At 44.8% G+C, this 26,884-nt stretch overlaps 1 protein-coding gene across 2 annotated transcripts in view; it reads left to right on the forward strand.

The window, feature by feature from the left end:
- MSH3 (mutS homolog 3) overlaps positions 1 to 26,884 on the forward strand; it is a 1,953,894-nt gene that overhangs the window by 1,764,704 nt on the left and 162,306 nt on the right. The gene's annotated exons all lie outside the window — the stretch shown is intronic.

A 26,884-nucleotide genomic window follows, 5' to 3' on the forward strand; every position in this document is an offset into this window, starting at 1 on the left:
GATTTTTATCTACATTGGTGCCTATGCAGCAGGATAATGTTTCTGCCATGTTTGATAAGGTCAGTCCAGGAGGTGTACCCCAATGCATGGACGAAAGGGCCAAAGCTCACCTATAATTAATCAATACGCTTTGACCTCATCAATGCTTGTGAAGTGTTCGATCCTCTCTTTTCCAAAAATGTCACATTTGTTAGTTGGAATTTTGGCTCAATTATTGATATTTTCATATCCAGAGTCCTGATGGAATGGACGGAGGAAATGTCATTTTGTGATCACAACTCACTATGGTTGGGATTAATTATTCACCAGGTTGAGCGAGGCGTTAAAGGTGTGTCTTTGTAATCCTTAGCTGTCAACTCACAAGGGCTTTGTCTGGCTTGGACGGATGCAGACATAAAGGCTCTCATGTCAAACTTGTGTGTTAACCATCTGAACAGGTTGCATTATTGTTTCTCTTCCTTTGTTGATCCAGGTTGTGGCCAATCAATTTGTGCAGTTTGGTTCTACAGTCTTTAAGCGACTTATGAAGCCAATTAGACCTGTTAACCCTTAGGCAAAGTAGTTTGACCCATCCTCTAGCAAGGCCTTGGTAGACCTACATAGAGCCCAGAAGGAAACACCAAGGGTTTGTTGTAAGGTCCAACAGTGGAGAGCTGAGTACAAGGCCGCACCGTGTGACAGCATTAAAGAGATCCAAATGGTTTCCTGGGGAAAGACCCGAGGGCAGAAAGTGGTTAATGATAGTGGCACCAAGGGTGTTAATAATAACTCTACTAGAAACAAGGTTGTACAAAGTTCCCCTAGGAGTGGACAAGTAATAAGGTCTCTCTCCCAGGTTGCTAAGAGAAAGCAAGGGGGTGTTATTTGCTACGAAGTCAGCAAGTTCCTTGTCGGAACTTAGGAAGCCTCACACAACTGATGAGCTGGATGACATGTCTCATTCAGCCTACTTGAGATGTTGTTTAAATCATCGGCTTCCTGCTCCTACATCAAGCCGGCGCTGCAATGCCTGACGGGTAACAACAAGTGTCACTCTTTTACGGAGATCTTTTGTTCCTTGCCGTGATATGCTGAAATGTGCGAGGCTAGAAAAAGTGAGGTAGTGAGCAAAAAGTGAGTTAAAAAAAGTTGGATAGTCCACGAAGTAAACTTTATTCATGTGGCTAGCCACTTTATTAAAAAGTGCAGAGAGGGGTATCGAGGACCAAAGTAACCATTAGTATGGCCTCATTTCAACCCTCAGACATGGTCAACATGTTTCATGCCCAAAGGGGCAATTCTTCAGGACCAGATAGTGCTCATATACTCGTTGGGTGCCCAAAAAGTGAGCTACAGGGTATTTGTAATACAACCTGGTGGGTCTAGGGATATAGCAGGCTGAGAAAACCGGCTGTTCCGCGTGCATTGACACGCCGTATGTGTGGGGGTAGGTTTCACCGGCACTGTCTCCTCGCCGCTAAGGGTTAGGTCCCTAGCGCAGTCCCCACAGGAACTAGCCGCGCAGACTGACAGTGGGCTCGCAATGGTCTGACGGTGATGCAGTATTCTCAGCCTGCTATATCTCTAGACCCACCAGGTTGTATTACAAATACCCTGTAGCTCACTTTTTGGGCACCCAACGAGTATATGAGCACTATCTGGTCCTGAAGAATTGCCCCTTTGGGCATGAAACATGTTGACCATGTCTGAGGGTTGAAATGAGGCCATACTAATGGTTACTTTGGTCCTCGATACCCCTCTCTGCACTTTTTAATAAAGTGGCTAGCCACATGAATAAAGTTTACTTCGTGGACTATCCAACTTTTTTTAACTCACTTTTTGCTCACTACCTCACTTTTTCTAGCCTCGCACATTTCAGCATATCACGGCAAGGAACAAAAGATCTCCGTAAAAGAGTGACACTTGTTGTTACCCGTCAGGCATTGCAGCGCCGGCTTGACGTAGGAGCAGGAAGCCGATGATTTAAACAACATCTCAAGTAGGCTGAATGAGACATGTCATCCAGCTCATCAGTTGTGTGAGGCTTCCTAAGTTCCGACAAGGAACTTGCTGACTTCGTAGCAAATAACACCCCCTTACTTTCTCTTAGCAACCTGGGAGAGAGACCTTATTACTTGTCCACTCCTAGGGGAACTTTGTACAACCTTGTTTCTTGTTCTCTGGACAGGTACACTGGACCCCTTTAAACATAGTCCATTCTCGTCCCGCCTTTTGTTTATATAATAATAACTCTACTATCACCACTATTAGCCCTGGGTCAACCACTTTAGCGCATTTTATGACCGTGTACTGCGGTAGAGGTGGTCCTTCCTTTACTTATGGAATTTACCTTAGAACAGACCTGGGAAGCTATCATGAAGTCCCATCCAACAAGGCCCCAGGACCAGATGGTGTCCCTGTGGATTTGTACAAATCTTTACCAGAGCTTTGGGCTCCTCTGCTTTGTAATTATTCTAATGTGTGCACTAAGACAAGCTTCCCAGAATCATGGCACACGTCCATCATCGTTCCTACTTTTAAGAAGGGTGAACCTCAATTTCCATGTAGGTATCGGTCAATTTCCCTGCTGCACTCCGCTGTGAACATTGCTGTGCGAGTTGTGCTAGAGCGCCTTTTGTTATGGGTCAGGGAGTCGGACGTACTGTCGGAGGTGCACTATGGCTTCTGTGAGAGGTTGAGTATGGTGGAGCAATGCCTGAGCTTGCATTTGCTCATAAGCAAGTATACTAAGGTGACCAACTGTCTGTAACTTTCACGGACCGCCTGTTATTTGGACCTCTTGTCCGTGAGGAATTTTTTCACAGATGTCAGTAATTTTGCACATTGGAGTGAGCTGTCCCCCTGCAACCTGCCTCAGAGTTCTGTAACCCTCACTTCAGGGGCCAGCTCGTGCTCATCCTGTGATCAGAAGGGCCTGCAGCAGCCCCTACCCAACCTGGCACAGATTGATATCGGCCCATTATCATTCTGTTTGCCGGCCTAATTATCACATACAGAATGGTAATTGGCCTCTTTGCGCAGTTTATCAATTGCTCTGCCAGAGCCTTGGGCATGGCATTCTGCTTTTGTTTAGCGGCTGCTGTCACCTCACCAGAAGCCACGCTCTGGGGAGGTGGAGGCTTCATTTTGTCACTTATTACAGGGTGAAAGGCGCAGCCTTTAGATCCCTTGTGGGCCAGTACAAACTTCACTGTAACTCTGGTGCGTTATTTCGAAACTGTGTGTAACATTCTGGGCCTTGCTTCATAAAAATGTGCCCTGGGAGAAAATATGAGAAGCATCTCAGATTCCCACCAACTATCTTTTACTGTAATCCTAGTATAGAAATATGAGCAGATCTGAGCATATTATGAGATGCACATGTGCCTAATGAGATTTACATGGTTCACTCACAAAATTGAAAATTTGGTCGTGCAGGGTTACTCCTATATTTGAAACAAATTTGGGACTGCTCAGGAAATAATTCCAAAAGTACTTTTAAAATGCTGCATCAGTCTGAGCATCACAGGAGGACTCGCCATGTGTAAACATTTATGCGTTCAGGAATGCAGCTTCAGTATATTTTGATTAAAAAATTAAAATATAATGAAGAAGTGCATTAGCACTTGCTACCATTTCTTTTGCAAAGGGAAAAAATATTTCCCTGTTTAGAAACCCGTCCCCATTAACCCTCACCAATTTTTGGGAAGCCCCGCCCTTTTCCTGTCTTGAAAACAGATTTATTCAAACATTTCACTAAAGTAAATCTCCCACAGTTTTAAGAATATTAAATTACCTGATAAAGGTTTTTGAATACATTTATACTTGATAGTTTCCCAGACTTTCTAATCTCAGAATGCTGAAGTGTATAGTAAAGTGATGGGTGGAGTGCTGGAATTAATCTCAGTCACTGGTAATTACTCAGGCCGCATCCCAGTCCATCGATATTTTGCACACCATGCTACCTTAGTTTGGAAGCAGTGCAGAGGGATAGTGTGCCTCCAGCGAAGCACACTGTGTAACATGCAGATCAAAGAATTATTTTCTATGTAGACCGCTCAGTGGGTTACTGTTTTCGTCGCGGGTACCTTTTTGTTAACTGCAGTACATAAGATACAGTCCTAAAATAGCACAGTGAGCTATGAACCAAAATCAAATAGCAGTATGGAAACTGCAAGGTACCGGTTTAAAGACTTACAGGCACATGCATCATTGTTGGCTTTTGCAATTCCTTAATTGCGATTTTTAAGGAATCGCAATTAAGGAATCGCAAAAGCCTATGCATGTAGAAATCGCTTAAAAAATGGCGATTTCTAAACATTCCTTAATTGCGACTCGCAAATTGCGAGTCGCAATTAAGGAATACCTCCCCATTCATTCCTATGGGCCTAGAGGCCCAAAGCAATGAATGGGAAGACATTCTCAATTTGAGAATCTCAATTAGAGAATGCAATTTCAAGGTTTTCAGGGTGTCAAAAGGACACCCTGTTGCACCCCTGAAATTGGTCCGTGCACATATGTTGCGCACACACATGCCCTAAGAGCATGTGTGTGCGCAACATGAAACTTTGAATAATGCACAAAAGTGAATTTTTCAAAGTGTTTGCAAATTACCATGAAGTTCAACTTTTTGGTAATTTGCTCCCCCCCAAATAGCGAAATCGCTAATTTTTTTACTTTCACGCATTGCATTTAAGGAATCGCAAATTGCGATTCCTTAAATGCAATCGCAGTTTGAGAACTCGCAATTAATTGCAAATTCTCAAATTGCGAGGGCCTTTACCCTTAATGCATCGCAAAAGCGAATTTTGCGATCGCAAACGGGCGATTTTTGCTAATCGGACCGTTTGCGATCGCTTAAAGCTTTGATGCATGTGCCTGTTAGTGTTTTTCTTTAATCTTTCATTATTCTAAGGTTGCTAAATAGGGTTCCAATGAATAATAATAATGTGGCAGTGTTGAGTAAATTATGCAGCAAGAAAAGGCAAATTATGTGGTATAATGCAGCACATTTTGTAATAGTGTTACCTAATTACTTTGACATTTTTAAACTTGCTAACACTTTCTGGGCTTAAATTGCAACACATGTGTACCAGTTTAACACCCACATATATCAATAAGCCACAGAAAGGTGACCAGTCACTCTTTGCAAAGAGCCTTCCACTGCATGAAAACGTGTTGATCTGTTTTTAGTAACTTTTTAATCATTTGAGCTAAAATCTGCAGAATATGCGACAGATGAAGGATTATGTGGCAAATGCAGCTAATCTATAATAATGCAAAAAAATGCAGCGGCTGGACAATTGAATAATTCCAGTGGCCGTGGTCTCAAGTAATATTTCCTATACATTGGCCTTCACACTTATACAACCATTATGTTTGTATAATATGGGTGTGATATAACACACTCCAACATCGTACTCTACCCTATATAAGTGTAATGAGTAGCAGTGTAAAAGAAATTAACTACACGCCAGAGCGGGTCTGTGTCGGGGTTGGGGAGGGCGAAATACAACAAATATTCTCCCACCATCTGGCACCAGCACTAAAGCCAGCCCTGTCAGGGGCATAGCTATCATTCATACGGCATGTGCAGTGCCAAAGACCCTGAGGTGAAAGTACTTCCACAGCTGATTGCGTGACAGGTGGTAGGAAGGTATAGTTTATGAACATAGAAATTGAATTTTATTATAATTAGTGTTTCTATAAAAAATGTATTTTAACATTTCCAGTTAATGGAAAACGAAGAGCACACGTAGAAATGCCTACATAACATGATGGATGTGCTCTAATATCAGAATCTTCTAATGCCGCACTGTGACCTGCCAGACAACTCCTCCGGCCTGGAACCTTGGTTGTATTTCTCCACCATTGTGTAAAACATTGCATTTTCTTAACAAACAGTGATTTTCTGTCTGTCTGTGTTTATGTATTTGTATTTTCTGTAGTTGGACCCCTAACTGTAAGGCAGAGGGGCACCTTACAAGGTCCAAGACAAAATGTAAGTCTGGGCAACAATGTATGCAGTTTCTAGTCTGTAGCACACTTCTGTGCATCAATGAGAATCTGCAGTGTACAGCTCACAATGAAACAGACCAATCAGTATACTATTTTCCATATACTGGTAAACTAAGGAGGGCTGATATATGGCTAGCCTGGGGATTATATAGTAATGTCAACTCCTATTTAACCATTCTGTCCCACAATAATACCATACTTTCAGTCTGCAGCCATTTATACCTCATGCAGGATGGTTAATAACTCACTTTTCCTGCATAATGCTCTTACCCTCACACAGGACCTGTCCACTATCAATCTTATCCATCACTCAATACTGTACCGGACCCTAACTCCAGGATTTGTAAAGTGCGACAAATCACCAGTGAGGGTCTCATGGTGCCCGATTGTAGGCACAGGAAAAATACATGATTTGCCCAGGATCACAGGATGTTGATGACAAGACTCGAACCTGGGTTCCAGTGGCTCCAAAGTCGGCAGCTCAGGCTGTTATGCCACAATCAGTCATCACCATCTGAACAGACATGGAATACCTTGAGCGATCTGACACATAGAGTTTGTGTAGGAAGCTGGCTAGAAGTAGATAATATTAATGCTCTCTTTTGTGGTAATGTGGTCGAGCAGTTAGGCTTATCAGAAGACAGTGTTTTTTTTTAAGTTTGAAGTTTATTGAAATAGAAAGAACCAAAGACAGAAAATGAAGAAACAATCAAAAGTTATGCGAAAAAATGAGAGTAATCTTACATATTAGCGAATTACATTTAGGATACTGAAACATAAAATATGAAAATACAGGCAATGAAAATGAGGAACATAGGAGGATGAGAAGATACCTTAAAATGTGAAAACAGATTAAAAATATGATAAAACATTTGCTGTAAATAATAATATGATAATCGAATGAATTAAGGTAATGCATTTATGGAGGTTTACAAACTTCAACCGTACGTAGTGGAAGTGGTGGAGGAGGTCTAGCCACTGAGGAGAGATAGTCAGTGAGGGGAAGCCATAAGAGATCACGTTTCATTGCTAAGGAGATAGGAGAGACAAAATTAGTGTCAAGTCGGTGATTAAAGCAAACTGCATTCCACCATGCAGTAAAAGAAACATCCTCAGCTTGTTTCCAATGCGATGTGATATGGTGGAAAGCAATGGCTATGCATAAGTCAAGTAATTTGTGGTTGGAGTCGGATTCAACAAAGGTGGGGGATAGGGAACCTAAGAAAATGTGTGAAATGGAGAATGGAACCGTAAATTTGAAAATTTTTTGTAACTGGGACCAAACTAAGTGCCAAAAACGTAATATAGGGGGACATTCAAATATCATGTGTTTCAAATCAGCTGAAAGGGATGTGCAGGACCAACAAGTAGATGGAGTGTCTGGGGAAAAGGAGGACAGGAGCAATGGAGTGAATAATATACGATTATAAATAAAGAATAAGGTTTGTGTGGTATTTGCAGCTCTGGATGTACTGTGAACCTTGGACCAGATTTTGTCCCATAAAATAATGGACCATGTGTGAGATAAATCTGCTTCCCAAGCCAACTCAACCTTAGATTTGGAACGATCAGCAGAGGATTGTAAAGATTTATAAATAAATGACGCAGAAAGAGATTGATCGATAGCATTAGAAATCGAAAGATGCGTGGTAGGAATAAAGTTAGAGGTTGGGAGTGAAGAAAGATATTGAGTAAGGGATGGAAGTATCGATAAATATTGTTTACGGGATGAGGCAGGTAACGAGAATTGAGTTTGAAGATCTTGAAATGAAAGAGGCTGATTATCCGAGATAAGTTGTGAGATCCATTTTAGACCAAGGGAATGCCAGGATTTCCAATATAAGGAACGATTGCGAATTTTGAGGAATTTATTATGCCAGATAGGTTGAGCGTGGGTGGAGGAGGCAGATGGGTAGGTGGATAGTAAATATGGACGAAGAAGAGAGCAAGAGTGAGAAAAGATGGGGGAACCTATGGAGGACACCTTAGAGGTAAAGGATAGGACTTCTCGAAAATCGTAAGGATGCAGAAGAGAAGATTCTAATGTGAGCCATAATGGAGGAATGTGGGGAAGATCTGAAGAGAGCCATTTCATAGATTGTTTCAATGAAAATGCGTTATGATATGACTTAAAGTGGGGGAACTTGACACCACCAAGGGATTTGTCTTTTTTCAGGGAGGAGAGTGCAATCCGAGATTTTTTGCCTTTCCATAAAAATTTTAATAGAAGGGAGTCTATCGATTTAAAATAATGATCTGGAATACGGATGGGAATCATGGAAATAGAATAGAGGACTAGGGGTGCTAACATCATTTTGATGGAATCAAGTCGACCCCACCAAGAAAGGAAGAGAGGATTCCATCGTGTTATAGATGTACTGATTTTGTTAGAAAGAGAATCGAAATTAAATTTTAGAGTGTCTGGAATACGTGGGGCAAACCAGATACCTAAGTATTTAATCTTTATGGGTTGCCAGGAAAAACCAGAAGAATCAAAGAGATGTTTTTGGCATAAGGGGTTTAAAGGTAATATTTCGCATTTATCAATGTTAAGACGATATCCGGATACGGTAGAGAAAGAAGAAACTTGACTAAGGAAGGAAGGGAGAGTTGTTTGGGGATTTGAGCAATAAAATAAAATGTCATCAGCGTATACAGATAGTTTAGCTTGTTGGTGAGTACCATATTGGAAACCAGTAATCGTGTCATCAAGTCTAATCTTTGTTAAAAAGGGTTCTAAGGCTATAATAAACAATAAAGGAGATAGAGGGCATCCTTGACGAACCCCTCTTTGGAGAGGAAAGTAATCGGAAATCATACCATTTGCAAAAATTGAAGCATGGGGGCTAGAATATAGTAGAGAAATTAAAGATATGAATTTAGGGGGGAAGCCAAACCAATGGAGAGCTTGGAACATAAAGTCCCAACCAATTCTGTCGAATGCTTTTTCAGCGTCAAGGGAGATAGCAGCAAGGGGGGAGGAAAGGTATGGAGCTTTACTCAAGATATTAAAGAAGACACGGGAATTATCTGATGATAGGCGACCCTTAACGAAACCGGATTGTTCAGGACCTATAAGATCTGGTAATAAGGGATCTAGTCGGAGAGCTATAATTTTAGCGAAAATTTTATAATCAGTGTTGACTAGTGATATGGGGCGATAGTTCTTACAAAGGGTGTGATCTTTATCTGGTTTAGGTATTAAGCAAATCAATGCTTCTTGAAAGGTTCCTTGAGAGGATCCGGAGACCGCAAAAGATTGAAAAAGGGAGTGCAATTTTGGGAGAAGAAGGGAGGAGAAGTGGTTATAGAATTCAATGGTAAAACCATCGGGCCCTGGGGCTTTACCTCGACGGAGAATAGAAATTGCATGAGAAATTTCCGATTGGCTAATATCCATGTCCAATGAGTGAAAGTCAAGATGGGAAGCTTCTGGAGGAGGGATGTTTTGAAAATATGAAAGAAGATCCTGAGGATCGGGAGTGGATTCTGGGGTGTAGAGAGTTTGGTAAAAGGAAACAAATTGAGCAAGTATATCTTTATCTTTAAAGAAAGATATTCCATTTGGGTTTTGCAAGGATTCAATTTTTGTACGTTCTTTACGTATCTTAAGGTAGTTAGCCAGGAGCCTACCCATCTTGTTTTGACCGCCGTAGTAGCGGGAATTGCATTTTAAAAGAGAGTTAGAGGCGGCGTTGGTGGTGAATTTATTGAAGTCAAATTTGGCTGCGATTAATTCACGTAGAGAAGATTCAGAATTTGAGTTATAGTATGCATATTCCAACTTCTTAATTTTATCCAAGAGTTGAGTTGACTTAGAGATTGATTGCTTTTTCTTTTGGGAAACAAAATTAATGATAAAACCTCGTGCAGCTGCCTTAAACGAGTCCCAAATCATAACAAAGGGGGATTCAGGAAGATGGTTATGTGTAAAAAATTCAGTGGAAAATTGCGTAAATTGGGTGCAAAACTTAGAATCAAGAAGTAGGGAATTATTAAATCGCCAACGGCCTGAATGAGGGGAGTAGGGAATAAGATCAATGTCTACAAAAACGGGAGCGTGGTCCGAAATTAGGATAGAGCCTATATCTGAATGAATGGCAAGTTGAGCTAATGGTTTGCTAAGAAAAAGGTAATCAATACGTGATTGAGAGTGATGTGTAGGGGAGTAAAAAGAGTATTCTCTGAGGTCAGGGTGACAAAGCCTCCAAATGTCAACTAATGCATTATTCTGTATAGAGGAGACAAACTGGGTGTGCATCTTGGAAGGAACAAATTTAACTTTTGAATTTCTATCAATAAAGGGGTCATAAACTTGGTTACAGTCCCCTCCAAGAATAACGTATTGGTCATTGAGGGTAACAAGTTTGTCCGAAATAGCAGGCCAGAACAGTTTATCAACACCAGTTGGGGCATAAACATTGAAAATAACTAGAGGTATTTTATCTATAAGAAGATTAACAATTACCCAACGACCTTCAGCATCGCATTCTTGAGATACAATTGAAACATTTAACCTTTTATGACATAGTATAACTGTACCGTTTTTCTTACCTACAGCAGGTGAATAGAGAACATGACCCACCCAACATCGTTTAAGTTTAGTAGCCTCTAAATCTGTAAGGTGGGATTCTTGAAGGAGGGCTACATCTGCTTTAAGTCTAGTTAAATGCGTTAAAACTCGTTGACGTTTAATGGGGTTATTTAACCCCTTAACATTCCAGGTGACTACTCGGAATGTACATTAGCAGGAGAATGATATAAAAGAAAAGATAAGGTGGAATAAAAAGGTAGTTGAGCAGTGTTGAGAGAAGTAGTAAGATTGCAAGAACAGACGTAAGAGAGGGATAGAGAGAAAAGGTGAGAGTAAGAAAAATATGAGAGAGAGAAAAGAGTATAAAGGAAGATAAGAGAACAGAGCAAGAGAAGAGACATAACAACAAATACAAATGAGAACTGGGGGGTGACGACGCCAGAAGAGGACGACATCAACAACGGAAACTCACGTCACCGAACACCGGAGGAACCAGCTTAGGATCAATTGAAGGGAGCAGAAAACTACACCGGGATGGGGAACAGAAGGAGAGAATCTGTGATGAGACAAAAATGGAAAAGAGAGGTTAGGAGTACATAAGGACGCCAAATATAGGAACTACGCAACATTATAACAAAATAAATATATAAAATATACAAGGGTTATGTGTGAACAGTAGGATAAGGTAAGTCGATACTAGGCACAGTAGGGAAACAAAAGGATAATACTTAATTAATCAAGAAAACACATGAATTATTAAACTGGTCTGGCAGTGTCCATGTTGATGGTTTCATGGCGACGGAGGAATTCTTCAAGGACTCGTGGATCTTCAAAAGTCGTTGTCTTTTCTTTATACGTAACCTTGAAGAGGCAAGGATGTAGGAGACCGAATCTGGCACCAAGGTCTCGCAATCGTGGTCGTAGATCAAGAAATTGTTTCCTTCGGTCAGCTGTCACTTTGGCTACATCTTGAGACAGATACAGACGATGGCCTTCCCAGATGATCTGTTTCTTTGCTTTGGCTGCCGAAAGTACCTGAAGTAAATCGGTATATTGTAGGAAGAGCATGATGACTCCGCGTGGTTTGGAGGAAACTCTCGGACCCAGTCTATGAGCTCGTTGAATGTTAAGAGTGACAGAAGATGGAAGATCTAGAATTTTCGGTAAAAAGGTTTGGAAGAAGGAGGTAGGATTGGACCCTTCTGTGAGCTCTGGAAGATTATAAAGGCGTAGGTTATTGCGACGATTTCTATTTTCCAACTCCTCAGTCTGCCGCCTTAAGAGAGAGACATCCTTCTCCAATGTAGAAATTCTAGAACAAGAAGATTGTAGAGCTTCCGTTGATTGTTCCACTAACAGGACTCTGGATTCGAGAGTGGACCATTTATCATGAAGAAATTGCAGTGTTTTAGTAGTTTCAGCCATAAAGGGTTTAAGTGCTCGAAGTTCTTCAAGAATGAGATCCATGGATGCGGAAGGTGTCTCAGAACCTGGAGATGGAGGATCTTTCTTGTGACGTTTCGTGGAGCCTGGTTGTGGAAGTTTGCTGGTGACAGTAGCCTTAGGTATTGCCCCACGAGTGATATCCGTTTTAGAAGGAATAATGTCTTCCATGACGTGCGACGCTGAGTCAGAGTCAGAGGAAAGAGGCAGTTTGGTTTTGGAAGCTGTGAGCTTGAGAGTGCGCAGTTTCCCCATATATGGTATGGGAGATAAATAATAATAATAATAATGTACCTGTAGACACAGTTGAAATAAGTTGGCGCCCCTCAAACTGACAAAAAAGCAGTGTTGTGGAAGGTAGAGTTCAACACATTGATGTGAGGACCGTGTGTGCAAATAAAAGAAAATGCGTCACACAGAAGACATCAGTAAAATAGAAGTGCACACATAGCTGAAATTACACTGCATATGGTGAACGTGCGCAGGGAAATCGTCTGCATCCTGTGTATGAACAGATAGAAATTATTGAGGGTAGCCAGAAACAAATGATATGCTGTTCGGTGAATGTCATTGAAGAGCGGCAGCCAAATGATGAAAACAGCTTGAACACATCATTAGCGTGAAGAAAGCTAGAGGAGAAGGATGTACCAAAGGCTGAAAAAGCGCCAACAGGAAGAGTCAACTAATAGAAATAGGAACATTGCGTATTTCAGCATTGCTGCATTGAGCGCGTTTCACCTGGAAGTCACCGCACTGTGGCGCAGGCTCTCCGCTGACAGAGTCTGGATACGCGGTAGAGTTGACAGAAAATGGCGGCCGCTGAAAAGCGCGCCGCGTCAGTCACGGAGAAACTGCATGCAAATGGAGCAGAGGGTCGCAAGCGGTATCAGTCCGCTCACCGCATGTTCCGACGTCTGAAAATGTAGTCGGCGCCCAGAATGGTGCAGCAGGAGAGGAGAAAGCCGCTGGTGCCGGCGCCCGATGCCCGGAGCTCCGCAGTTAAGCCGCCATCTTGTGCGGCGCTCAAGCCACGCCCCCATCAGAAGACAGTGTTAAGCATTTGTTTTACACTCAGTGGCAATAAATTAGACACTCACTCAATGAATAAATCCAAGACCAATTTATAAAACTTATACTTGGTTATATTTATTTTGCAGAACCACAGAACTTTGGCATAGGTAAATAGGTTTTTCAATAGAAATACTTTCCAGTTTAAAAAATGGATACAGTGCTTCAGGTGACCTTACATCTGGGCTGGGCCAGGGTGTTGACTCAGGCCACACACCTGTGGTCTTCTTAAAAACTGGGGTTACTGTGTCATCAATTAGGATTCGATAAGTGGGACATAATTGGACTGTACAGAGTATGCCATCTGGTCAGGAAGGGCAAAATCCATACATTCCGCAAACTACAAAAAACATATGAATTGGCGCAAGGGGAGATTTTTCATTGCCTGCAGATGCGCCATGCACTCAGGGCGGCACTCCCAGACTTAAGTAATTTGCCAGAGTCATCCCCCTTGGAAGATCGGTTGCTTTCTGAGCCCATTCGAGACAAAGCCATATCACTAACATATCACAAATTGTGCAATAGCTTGCCAGATCGCTTTCATACTCTCAGAGATAACTGGCAAGCCGACATCGGAAGCATTGAAGATGAGGACTGGCAAACTGCACTGATGTCCCCAAGGGAAGCAGCCATAAATCATCGTTTTCGACTGATACAATTAAAAATACTACATCGAACATACTTTACCGGGGTCACCTTAGCCAAAATAGGAACATGACAGGACACGCTCTGTTTGCGCAGATGTCACCAAGAGGCATCCTTCTATCACATAATATGGGACTGTCCCCAAATACGGTCCCTGTGGGACAGGGCAACGACGCAAATGCAGGACGCACTAGGGAAACAAATAACCCTAACAGCACCAATGGGGCTTCTTAACATTTGGGAGGCCACCGATCTTACAGAAGTGGAGCAGCAATTAGCCACCCTAGGGTACACTTTAGTTAAAAGACCAATTGCAATGAAATGGGGTTAGCGGAAAGACCATCGCTAAATATTTGGGCAGCGGAAATGAACAAATGTCTGATTGAAGAAAAAGAAGTATATAAATCTAGGGGCTGTCTTAAGAAATGGGATAACAAATGAAGCAGGTGGAATACAGATAGAGGGGAACTATGTGTCTTCCCAACTGTGGAGATGGAAATGTCAAGAAAGGATGGGCACTCACTGATAACAACTGAGTGAGTCATTGTGCACTGTTATGTTATAAGTAATTGTTACTATTCGATTGAAATGCATACATACCATTATATGTGACTATTTGATGTCTAAAATCAATAAAAATATATATACTTTTTAAATGGATATGGTGCAATTTTCAGAAAGTTAAGTTCAGTATTGGGAAGGTTCAGTTCAGCACCACCAGCGGCACAGGGGCGGCTGGGTGCAAAGTGCAAGTTTGAGACTGTTCGCCCAATACAGATCAGTAGGGTTAGGAGGGCAATCGGACAGAGACTTCTTACAGATAAGTAGCAGCAGCTTGGAGGGGGGCAGTCTCCAGGGTTTGAAGCAAACACTGGATGGGGCCAAAGCAGCACCAACACTACACCACCAGTGGCAGAGGGCTGGCTGAGTGCAGGATGCCAACACAGCATCGGGTGCCCAAAGTAAAACAAAAGAGAAAACGGAAACAGGCTGCAGGCTCAGGCCAGGAGGGCGGTTGAAAGGAGCCAATAGGTGCAGAGGTATGTTGTGATGCTCGGGGACGTGGATACACCTTTGGTCTTCTTCACCAAGACAGACGAACGCATGGGTGTCTTTTAGCATCAAAGCCGCTTCCGGAGCAGGTCACGGTTGGGGGTAGGGCTTCCGTTCAGAGGCTGCAGGTGACGTCAGGGTGCCCTGGAGAGGTCAGCTCATGGTGAACTCAGGCTCTGGAGCACAGGGGGACCTTGCAGGTACCGGTGGGCCACTTGGACTAGGGCCAGATGCGTCAGGTGCTGAGGTGGAACCAGGAGCAGGCTTCGCTGTTCTTCAGGTCCATAGTCTTTTATTTGACGATTGTTTCTTTGTGAACAGGTCAGCTGTTCTTGGGAGATCTTGGTCTTTATCGAAGGCAGGGGGTCCTCCCAAGGTTCTGGAGATTGCTGGGCTGCAGGACAAGTCGTCTTTTGGTACTGGACCGTAAAGGGCTACAGACAGGCCGGTAGGGCTGGGCCAAGTCAGTTGGTGTCTGCAGTCTTCTCTGCTGGTGCTACTCTGTTGTGTCTGGCTCTTCTTAGATCATTGTGAACTGAAGTTTAAGGGCTTCGGGATGCCACCTAATTACTAGTTTTAGGGGTGTTACAAGGAAGTGACAGGTATTGGGCAGTGAGCCCCTTACCTGGAGTGTGTACACCCTCTATTATGCTCACATCCTGTGGGCGGAAGACATAGTCTTAGCCCTGATTGGTTAAGGCCCACCATCTTCAAGATGGCTGGGACTGAAAATAGTTCTTTACCTCGCCTCCAGCACTGGATGGGTAAGTTGACACAGGGGGCAGGGCGGGCACACCTCCTATTCTTTCTAAGGTTCCCACCTGTCCTCCTGCCAAAAAGGAGGGCCTGCTCCTTCTAACAGGAGAGGTTCGGGTTGCATTACCAAGGCAGCAAGCCCTTTGAAACTCCCTGCCACAGATGGCTCTTCCTGACTAGAGGGAGGTGTGAACACCTCCACCCAGGAAAGGCATTGTTCTCAACTTCAAAGTGAGCAGGCACTCTCCCAATGAGGTCAGAACAGTTTCTGGTGGAAGCAGGCTGGCTTGGGCCAGTCGGTGACAACACTAAAGGTAGTCATGGTTCAGGGGACCCCTCAAAGAGATCCTGAATCTTTGTCCTAAAGTTTGACCTATGTGCTGAATGTTTGTCCTGAATTTTGACCCTTTGTTCTGAATTTTTACACTCATTGTCCTGAATTTGCACCCATGCTAGTCGGTCACTCTAATACCGAATCACTAAGTAAGGCTCCATCTGCCTGGCTTTCATGGACATGTCTTGCGATGTCGACAGCGTGGTAAGATCTAAACTCTGCTGAACCCTGACTAACCTGGGAGTGAACGCTGGGAAAATGGATTTCCTTCAGGCCCTTCACTATCACCTCTTAGCATCTGTAAGATTTGATCTTTCGGGCAAACGCACTGATAGCTTTAAACTGGGGAAACGGGTGCGCCAGGGCTGCATCTTGGCCCCAGTTTTATTCCTTTCGTATATAAGTGGCCTGGGCTCAGCCCTCTCTGCAAGTACCACAGATGTCCCACGAATCGGCATGGAAAAGGTCCTAGCATTACTCTACGCGGATGATACCGTGTTGCTTGGAAGAACCTTTAACAGCCTAAATATCCTATTTCAGAAATGTGTCAGCTTTATGGGGTCATTGGTTCATGTCACCAACCTCTCTAAAACCTTTACTATGGTTTGTAGCCCTAAGCACTGTAAGAGGAGTGCATATCTCCTGGCGTAGTTTTTGATGCCATGTAAACTGGGGACCATGCAAGCATAAAGTTTGCCACAGATTTGCTAGTGTGGCTGTGTATATCTATAATTAACTTCACACATTGCAAAAAAATCCTGCTGTTGGAGGTGTGTAAAAGTAAACGCCTCTCCATCCTTACATATTGGACTAGCCTTTGGGGCTGCTCGAACACCATTTCTCTCCAGGCTGAATAGAACTGGCTGTTAAGTCGTCTCCTGGGAGGTCCCCCGTCTTGCTAAACCTTTACAGCACATCAAGAGATCAGGGCTGAGTATGTGGCAGACAGTTTTAAACTGACCCCGCACGGCCTGTGGTGTCCAGTCTGGGTGAACCTGCATCTTGGATTCAACAAGGAGGTTACTCTGGATTTTCTTTCATGCAATAGAATATTCCCTATTTCAGTACATCAAGAGGGAAATGAATAACTTGGATAACCCAAAACATTTCTCTAACCCCCTCTGCCATGTCTAAACCTGACCTAGTTTAAGTCAAAAAGTCTTTTAAAGGGGGGCGTGGCCAAGATGGCGGCTAGATAAGACACTGGGCTCCGCTGCTCTTGCCTGCCGCCAGCCCAATAATACCATCTCGGCCACCTAATTGCAGTGCAGCAGGGTGGAAACTGCATCGCTCCGTCCCCTGAGAGCACAGGAGCAGTTGGGACGGCTACCGAGTCGCAAGAACGGCGGAGGAAGAGCTGAGAGGGAGATGGAGCGGGCTTTTGCAAGCGAAGCCGGAGAGGCGGGGCACGGAGGACTGGGCCTTGCGAGATACCTCAGGATATGCAGGACGGCCACCAGCCGGTGAGAGGACAGGGCTAAGCCTAGTGGTGGCCTGCGGGGGCTAAGCGGCCGGACCCCACAGAAGTCAAGCAGCCGGGAGGATCGGGAGCCGTGACCCACGCTGACATGAGTGCGGTCTGAGGATCGGCCGGCGCCAGGGCGAGAGCGAGCTGACATCACCAGCTCGGAGCGAGAGTCCTGGGAGAGCCTTGATGCCCAGATGTTCGCAACGCACAGTCGTGCTCGGCCCGAGGCCTCTAAGTCTATAGTAGCAGAGGCCCTGCCAGTGGGAGCTGCAGGTAGGAGGGGCCCGTGAGGAATTGATGCTGCCCCTCATGCTTAACAGACTTTCCCCCCCCCATGCACCCTCAGCTGAGGAGGTCACCTAGCAGACCGTCAGTGATCCTGAATCTGTGCCCCACAAGAGGACGCTGGGCGAGCTACAGGCACGGAGGGTGCATCAAGAGATTGCGAGTCTTCTGGAGCAGGAGTAGAGACGCGGCCAGAAATAAAGGGCCCTGGCTCCCAAATATCGGGCAGAGATAACCTTTACAACAGTGGTTCCCAAACTTTTGACTCCTGAGGACCCCCATTGAGTCACCACTGGAAGCCGGGGACCCTCAAGCAATTTGTATGAGTTAAATTTCAAACATTAAAACAGTAATTCGAAAAAAATACACGTGTGCACACAAAACAAATATTCAAAGTACTAAGGATTTTGGGGCCAGATGTACGACCATTTCATTTAGCGCCTCGCAATTAGCGACACATTGCGAGTGGCAAATTGTGAGTCGCTAAATGAAATGTACAACAGTGTGTTTAACACTGTTTGGGATTCCCAATGGGGTCGCAAATTGCGAGGTACATTAATATTAATGAGCCTCTCGCAATTTGCGAGGCCATTGGGAATGCCAGCCCTCCCAGCGATGGTGGCCTGCTGGGCTCTGCAGGCCACCATGTCTCGGACTGCTTTTAAATAAAGCAGTTAAAAAAAAAATTGCAGCCTGTTTACCATGCATTTAAAAAAAAAAAAAAAAAATGAAAAGTTTTTGTTTCATTTTCTAAGGGCAGGCAGAGGTCCCTGAGACCACTGCCTGCCCTTAGAAAATTAAACAAAAACGTTTCATTTTCTTTTTTTTTTTAATTGCATGCATTTGCAAAGGGGAAGGGGTCCCCTAGGGACCCCTTCCTATGTGAATGCATTACCATCTACTTGAAGTAGGTGGTAATTGTGACTGTTTTGCGACCGCAAAACATTTGTACATGGTTTTGAGACTCGCTATTTGGAAGGGAATGCCCCTTCCAAATAGCAAGTTGCAAAACCTCTGTAGAGAGTCACAAACAAATTGCGACTCGCGAAATAGGCTATGTACATAGCCCAATAGGTTTTTGCATGTGCAAACGGGTTCGCGAACCCGTTCGCGCATATAAAAACAGATCGTACATCTGGTCATTAGTATTTTATAATGAAGTAATAGCCCCTCTGTCACATGTATTTCATTTGTTTTGTAGCATCTCTCATACCATTGTAGGATGTCAGAGCACTTTACATCACACAAATAGAGAGACATTGAATCATACATGTAAATCAGTGTGTATATAAAGAGTGCTTGGTCTGGAAAAGCACAAACTCAGGATTCAGAGCATAACACAGTGGCTAGCATTGACTTTAACATTAAAAATGTATTTCCACCCAAATATATCTTTTTAGCAGCATCAGGAAAATGAATAACTGGGACAAAATATAAGTTACTAACTGGTACGATGCAGTTTGCAAGCAGCTCTTTGATGACAGTTTATAGGTCCCTCTGCTAGATTACGATTGTCACTTATGAAGTGCACAGTAATAAAGGCATCTCTGTGACAAAAGCAGTAACCACGAACCTAGGCACATAAAATGCTGCTTTTTAAGTTGCATGTTATACGTTCTTTGCAGTAGGCACATTAACCCTCTGTGCTACATTAGTTAAATCAAAGCTGCCACTGAACAAAACTCTCCTCGCTCTCCAGCAGGTACATTAATCACTGGCATTCTCTTGACACTGTCATTGTTGCTGGAAAGCTGCTAATTATACAAGAAATTTTTTTGTGCTTTTAAAACTGTTGCCTACGGACCCCCTGGGAATGTGTCACGGACCCCTAGGGGTCCGCGGACCACAGTTTGGGAAACACTGCTTTATAACACTGGAGAGACCATGTGCGACCAGGGAGGTGCGACTCGTACAGTGCTCGTGATCCCAGTGTGTGGTCAAGGATAGGCTAAGACTAGGCCCCTTGACTGCTAGGCGGCTGAGCCAGCTGGGACTGACAATAAATTGGGTGTGCGCTATAATATCCCACAGATGGGAACATCTACCAGCAACGAATCTGGACAATGTCCTTTGCCCGGATGAAGAAAGGCAAAACACTTAAGGATATGCTCACACCCCCATCGGGAGGTAACAGAATAGAGAGCCCTGATCCCGGAGAGTCGTCCCGAGCACAGTCAGAGGGCGCTAAGGAGGAACCAGTGAAGCATGATCTTCACAATGCTCCGCGGAGACATACAGACGGTCAAGCGAGACCTGACCCTGGAAATCAAGGAAACCAGAAGTGACGTGGATGTATTCAGAGAGTGGGTGGCATCATTGGAAGACAAAGGAGACAGTAGAGACACCGAAATGGCAGCCCTACCACAAGAGGTCATCTGCCTCAAAGACCAGCACATAGACTTGCAGGCGCACTTAGAGGATCTCTAGAACCGGTCCCGTAGACATAACGTCCCGATCTGAGGTACGAAGTCAACGCAGAAGGAAGCAACATCTTTAGCTTTGCAAGAGACCTGTTTAATCATATCCTTGGCAACCCCCCAGGCACTGAGCTCAGGCTGGACAGAGCGCATAGAGTGAGCCTGACACGTTCTGACAAAGCCCCCCCGGCAGGCATATTAGTCTGCATGTAGGACTATCAAACTAAATAAGAAATTCTTTGCAAGGTCATGGCCATGCACCCTATTACTTTCAGGGAGCAAACCCCGACCCTGGCCCTGCTGACGCTACAGAGCGAAGGGACGTCCGACCGATCACTGCACATCTCTGCCAGCGGGCTGTCCTGAACTCCTGGGGGCACCCGTTCTGGCTCATTTTCCGCTGGGACGACAAACTTCATCAATTGAGATTTCTCTCCAAGGCAAGTCGACTGCTGGGAGTCAAATTACCGGAGGAGATTGAAGATGAGGAAATCCACCACCCCAGTCTGGGTGGCAACAACCACGATGGCAGCGTCAAAACCGTAGATGATGTCCTAAAAAACCAGACCAAGTGGAAATCACAAAAGGGCAACAAGAAGCGGGGGAGTCCATCCCGGCCGCTTGGCAAAGTCACAGGTTCCATGAACACACACTTGGGCATACACCCCACCCACTAGTTGGGGGCGGGCAAGGCAGAGACCGAGCACTTGGCCACATTTTAGACCCCAAAATAGTTTCCAAGCATGGCTGACAGACTATTATTGAACGTAGACTTGTTTACTTGTACACATGTTTCGTTAGCTTATGGGGTTATTTTTTGAGGTTCCTCATTCGTCGTATCACCACACCGTGGAGTTGTACACCGGGGCTCACGAGTCCTTCCGGAGAGAACGGCTGAGACAGCCTACAACCAGGGCTATCATTTCAGGCCTTACATTTACCTTTACTGATGCACCTCACAGACCTTAAGATTCTCACACTTAATGTGAGGGGCCTTAATGATCAGATAAAGCGTAGGGCAATACTGTCTGTGAGAATTCTTAATGATCAGATAAAGCGTAGGGCAATACTGTCGTACCTAGAAAGTACAAAGGCAACCATATGTCTTCTGCAGGAAAGCCACCTGCTTGCTCGTGATTGTCATCGGCTTAAATCCTGTATGTTCCCCATGCAGTTATTCTCATCTCGCCCTAATAAAACCGCAGGGGTGGCTATTTTGGTGTCCCGGACTTTCCAAGGCAGGGTGGGACAGAAAGAGGCAGAAATTAAAGGGAGGCTGTTGACCCATCAGTTTACAATTGGAGGCAGACATTGACAATAGGGTTGATTTATGCACCAAACAAGGGAGCAGAGAACTTTGTCCATGCGGCACTGACAGATGATACAGCGACGGACATACGTACAATACTTTTAGGGGGAGATCTTAATTTGGTACTCGACAATACTCTTGATAGATCAGTTCAGCGATTCGGACAGACAGGAGCCCTCTTGCCGGACGGTTTAAACAGAATGGGGGAGCTGGGCTTGATAGACCTCTGGAGATCCCTACACCCCCAACTCAGAGAATATTCTTTATTTTCCAGTGCCCATAAACATACACCAGGCTTGATTACATGATAGGTTCTAGAGCTATTTGCGAACGTATCACAGAGGTGGAAATGCTTGTGGCATCTCTCTCTGACATCTTTCCGGTCATGGTCACACTGTTGCTTCCCCCTATGCAACGCCCTGCTAGGCAGTGGCGCCTAAGGGACACACTTTTACCATGCCTAGAAGTAGTCACACAAATCTAGCGAGCCAATGAAGATTACCTCCTTTATAATGATACCCCAGACACATGCACAGCAACATTATCGGAGGCACTTAAAGCGATGAATCGGGATGAGCTTATCGCTGTATCAGTGTGAGAAGTTGGCCTGGTATATGTTGACCGCTAATTATAGTGGGCACCTTGTACCAGTCCTAACAACCCTTATTGATGATTAGGTTAAAGACAACCTTTATAGAAAGCTATCCTAGTGGTAGCTATGGAGAGCAGCCTTCAGGCTAAGTCTCGAAGGAATGTAAAGCAGCTTGTTTTACCAGATCAGAACCTCCTGAATGACCAAATGAAAGGAGAACCACACAAGGAATATATAAAATATATGTATTTATTACTAAACACTCTCTGCTGACCTCTTCATGAGATTAGAGAACAAAGCACACAATAATAAATTACTAGAACGACAGTAAATAGCACAATACTCAGCGGGTTCAGGGGTAAACCGAACCATATACGTAAAAAGTGGATGACAACCAACTCACTAAAAATCAATCCAGGCAAAACTGAAATCCTCGTGATCCACACAAAAAACAACCCCTGGAACGGAGCAATTTTGAGTCCGCTATTTTTTAATCTGTATCTCCGCCCTCTCGCCGATCTAGCAGAGCGAGCTGGTCTAGAACTCATGACCTATGCGGATGATTCGCAGATTATTTTTTCTCTTACCAATTCGGATCCTTCATCCCCCTCTGTGTTGAAACTAGGTCTTCATGAAGTTTTCAGCTGGATGTCAACGAACCAGCTGAAGCTTAATGGGGAGAAAACGGAGATCCTCCTCTTAGGAAAAAACAAAGACCTTTGGCAGGATATTCACTGGCCGCCATCCCTGGGCATTTTTCCCACTCCAGCCACCCATGTCAGAAATTTAGGGGTGCACATCGATGACACACTATCGATGAAACAGCAGGCCAACAAAGTAGCTGGTACTTGCTTTACTATCCTCAAATGGCTGCGGAAAATTATCTGGATGCTGCCTGTTGATACCCAGAAGACCGTAGTCAATGCCCTGATTACATCCCGGCTTGATTACGGTAACATCCTTTACCTGGGGTCCAACTTAGCCGTGATTAGTCGGCTCCAGCTAGTCCAGAATTCCGCAGCCAGGTTGCTGTGTAAAATCCCCAGGAGAGCAAGGATTTCTAAGCACCTTAAGGACCTGCACTGGCTCAGGGTGGAGAACCGGGTGCGGTTCAAAGCCCTGAGCTATATGTTCAAAATAAAGGCAGGAACCGCACCAAAGTACTTGCAAAAGTTAGTTAGGCCCTACTTTCCTGCACGTGATCTCCGTTCGTCAAATGGAGCGAACTTTGTGGTACCCAGATTTAAACTGGCCAGAATGGGAGGGAGATCCTTTTCCTATCTGGGACCTGTCCTCTGGAACTCCCTTCCCCCAGCTCTACGAAAGGAGGAAAATTTTGCCAGCTTTAAGAAAAGCGTTAAAACCTGGCTTTTTAATAAATAATTGTGGTCTCTGGCCGTTTTGCTTTCTGTGTTGATTGGCTTTTAGTCCTGGCGCCGGGAAACCCTTTGTGGGTATCTGCGCGCATTACAAATGCAAAAAAAAAAAATAAATAAATAAATAAATAACGACCTTTTCTGGCCCCAAGATATGGGTGACACTCCCGCACCAGCACCTGTTGTGAAAAGTCTGGGCATACAAATAGACTCCGACCTCTCCATTGCCAACCAAGTCACCTCAGTGGTTGGAACCTGTATGGAACTCATGAGACAGCTGCTGAAACCTGCCCCCATCCTCTCAAATACATCACTACAAATGATCGTGTCAGCCACAATTGTCTCCCGACTGGATTACAGGAATGCCCCTTACATCGGCCTCCCCCAGAGCCTTACCCATAAGCTACAGGTTGTGATGAACGACGCAGCCAGGTTGATATTTTGGCTCCCCAGAAGTGTCCACGCCACCCCTCTATTGGGTAAACGACACTGACTCCCCGTTAAACAAACCGAGAACGAAGTTCAAGGGTCTCTGCATTGCCCATAAAGCAATTTATGGAAACGCCCCAATCTATATCAAAGTCCGCCTCAAGAACTATGTTTCTGGACTTACACTGCAGTCTTCACAGTTTTGCCGCCAGTCCACCCCAGATTGTAACACCGCATCAAAAGGGGGCAGAGCTTTCTCTGACCTAATCCCACAGCTGTGGAATCAGATGCCGGATTACCTTCGCAGGGAACAGGCACTCCTCCCCTTCCGGAAACCACTCAAAACCGGCCTTTTTAAGGAGGCCTTGAACACTTTTTAACTTTCCACTCCGTCGCTATTTATGTTACCACCAACTAGCCATTTGGTTTCTCTCTCTAAAGCGCTTAAAGACCTGTCAGTGACTTAGCGCTATATAAAAATAAAGTAACATAGCATAACAGACTGTGCGAGAATAAACAGACACAAGGGGTCCAAGAGATGTGAGATTCGATGGGAAACTGGTGTCAGAGGACACTGCAATATTTGGGGTCTTCCGGGAGTTCTAAACCCAGCTTTACACGGGTCAGACGCTAGATAGCGCAGAAGGCGACAGTTACTTAACAGAGGCGCAACCCACTGCACTCACACCAGATCAGACTGAGAACCTAGAGAAGGATATTCGGGTGGAGTAGGTTATTGCGGCAATCTCATGGTTAAAACTGGCCAAATCTCCCGGGCCAGATGGATACACAGCAGCCTTTTATAAAACATTCTGTCCAGTGTTAGCCCCTCTATTAACCCGACTATTTGCAACATCGGGAGCAATACCGATCTCAATGTTGGAAGCTGCAATCATAGTTATATCTAAACCTAGGAAAGACAAAACCAGATGCGGCTCGTTCCGCACCATTTCCCTTTTAAATATAGATTTGAAATTATACACAGGGATCCTGGCTCAGAGGTTAAGCGCATATATGCTTGGCTTGATCGACCGCGATCAAGCGGGCTTCATTCCCCAACGGCAGACCAGCGACAATACCAAATGGGTCTTGCATATTTTTGAGAAAGCCACAAGGACCTCTGGAGAGTATATGCTTTTGATGCTAGATGCCAAAAAGGCTTTTGACAGGGCCACTGACCGTATCACGAACAAGTGCTGACGTTCTTTGGACTTGGTGGGGGGGGGGTTGGGGGGGTAAATGAAAACACAAATCTTGAATTGCTATCGCTTCCCCACAGCTATGGTTCGAATCAATGGGCATACATCGACCTCCTCCCCATAGGCAGAGGAACAAGGCAGGGATGCCCCCTTTCACCCTTGCTCTTTGCACTGTATATGCAGCCCTTACCGCAAAGAGTAAGGCTGAATCTGCGTATTGCCGGGGTTCCATTCGGAGGAGACCACCACACTATTAGCCTATACGCCAATGATGTCCTGGTAACACTGGCAGAGCTTGACTCCTTTGCAATGGCTTTGGGGTTCAAGGTGAATATGGAAAAATCCGTTGCACTTAGCCTTTCCTTCCCTTTCCTTACTACACCGCGTAATAGGAGGTCTGCGGGCTCAACACCCCATACAGTGGCCAAGCGACACGGTCCCTACTTGGGAATCCAATTGGCACCTACACTACAGGCTACTGTTGCTATTAACTACCGTAATCTGCACAACCAAATCCGCGCTGACATGCAAAGGTAGAAACACTATCCAATCTCATAGCTAGGGAGAATAGCCGCAATTAAAACAAGTGTTCTCCCCCAAAAATGTTATCTGTTTCAAACACTTCCTCTGCGGCCTCCTTCCCGCTTGATTCGCCGGATGCAGGAGGGAGGTCTTGCAATTTATCTGGCAAGACCGCAAACCACGAATGAAAAAAGCTATTGGCTTCCTGTCGCCCAGTGAGGGAGGCTTTGGTATCCCTGACCTTCAGCTATATTATTACTTTGCTCAACTTAGACACCTTGTGAATGGAACCGTACCGAATCTGAGAAACAATGGTTGTTTCAAGACCGGGCGGTGGCAGGCAAGTCTATATAAAAGGTCCCCTTCCTTAAAAATACACACAGGCCCCCAAATCTATATACGCGTCCCACATAACACACACCATTATGGCGGCATGGGACCAGACTGACACCAAACACAATTTAACTACCTTTCCTTCCCCCTGACCCCACTTTTTGGCAACCCCAGAATTCGGACCAAGGAAGGGGGAGACTGCATTACGAAATGGCGCTACCTGGAGTGCCGTGCCCTAGGACATCTTTTTGATGCAGAAGGGGTGCTCTCTTTTTAGCAGGTCAAGTCAGACTTCGGGATACCTGAGTCAGAGTGGCTGTGATATCTGCAACTCCGACATTGGGCACTGCAACCTCAAAACAGGCCCGTGCACAGAGACATTTTACACAATACGAAAAGTATCTAATAACTAGGACCTCTGACAAAAAACTAATCTCTGACCTGTAAATAATGCTAAACTCACAACATAAGCACACATAAAATGCGAGCATGGCCCGCTGGGAGAAGGACTTGGGGAGGGAACTGAGCAACAAGGAGTGGGAGGGAATATATCATAGAGCGAGACGCACAGCGAGGAAAACGGAGCTGACAGAAACTTTGACAAAAGTAGTACTACACTCCTTTGCGAATACATAAGGTGGACCCCAAGCAGAGCGCAGACTGCTGGCGTGGCTGCGGGAGCAAGGTTCGCTGGTGCATGACCTGTGGGAATGCGAGCACCTCCAACAGTACTGGAATCAGGTATTGGACAAGATCGACACGCACCTAGACACCCAACTGCCCAGATTCCCAGCTTTTGTGCTCTTGCGGGTGCCAAACCCACTAGCATCCCTTCAAGTCTAAAAGAGGGCGTCAGATTGGGATAGCTCTAGGAACAGCTATACAAAACATCCTCATTCATTGGAGGACCCCCAGATCCCTACACACACTGGATGGCTTCAACGTTTATGGCACGTACTGGGGATGGAGAAAATAGCGCTCACCCTGTCCAGAAAGGGCTTCTTTCTTGTCACTACTCACGCCTGATTTTTGTGAACTTACTTGCCCTAAATACTCACGTTTATTACGCGCTCCAATCGCCCTGGCCAAGAACTAATAGGTACCAACACACTTTCAGACCCCCA

This window comes from Lissotriton helveticus, chromosome 2_1, assembly GCF_964261635.1.
Source record: "Lissotriton helveticus chromosome 2_1, aLisHel1.1, whole genome shotgun sequence".
NCBI classification, from domain to species: domain Eukaryota; kingdom Metazoa; phylum Chordata; class Amphibia; order Caudata; family Salamandridae; genus Lissotriton; species Lissotriton helveticus.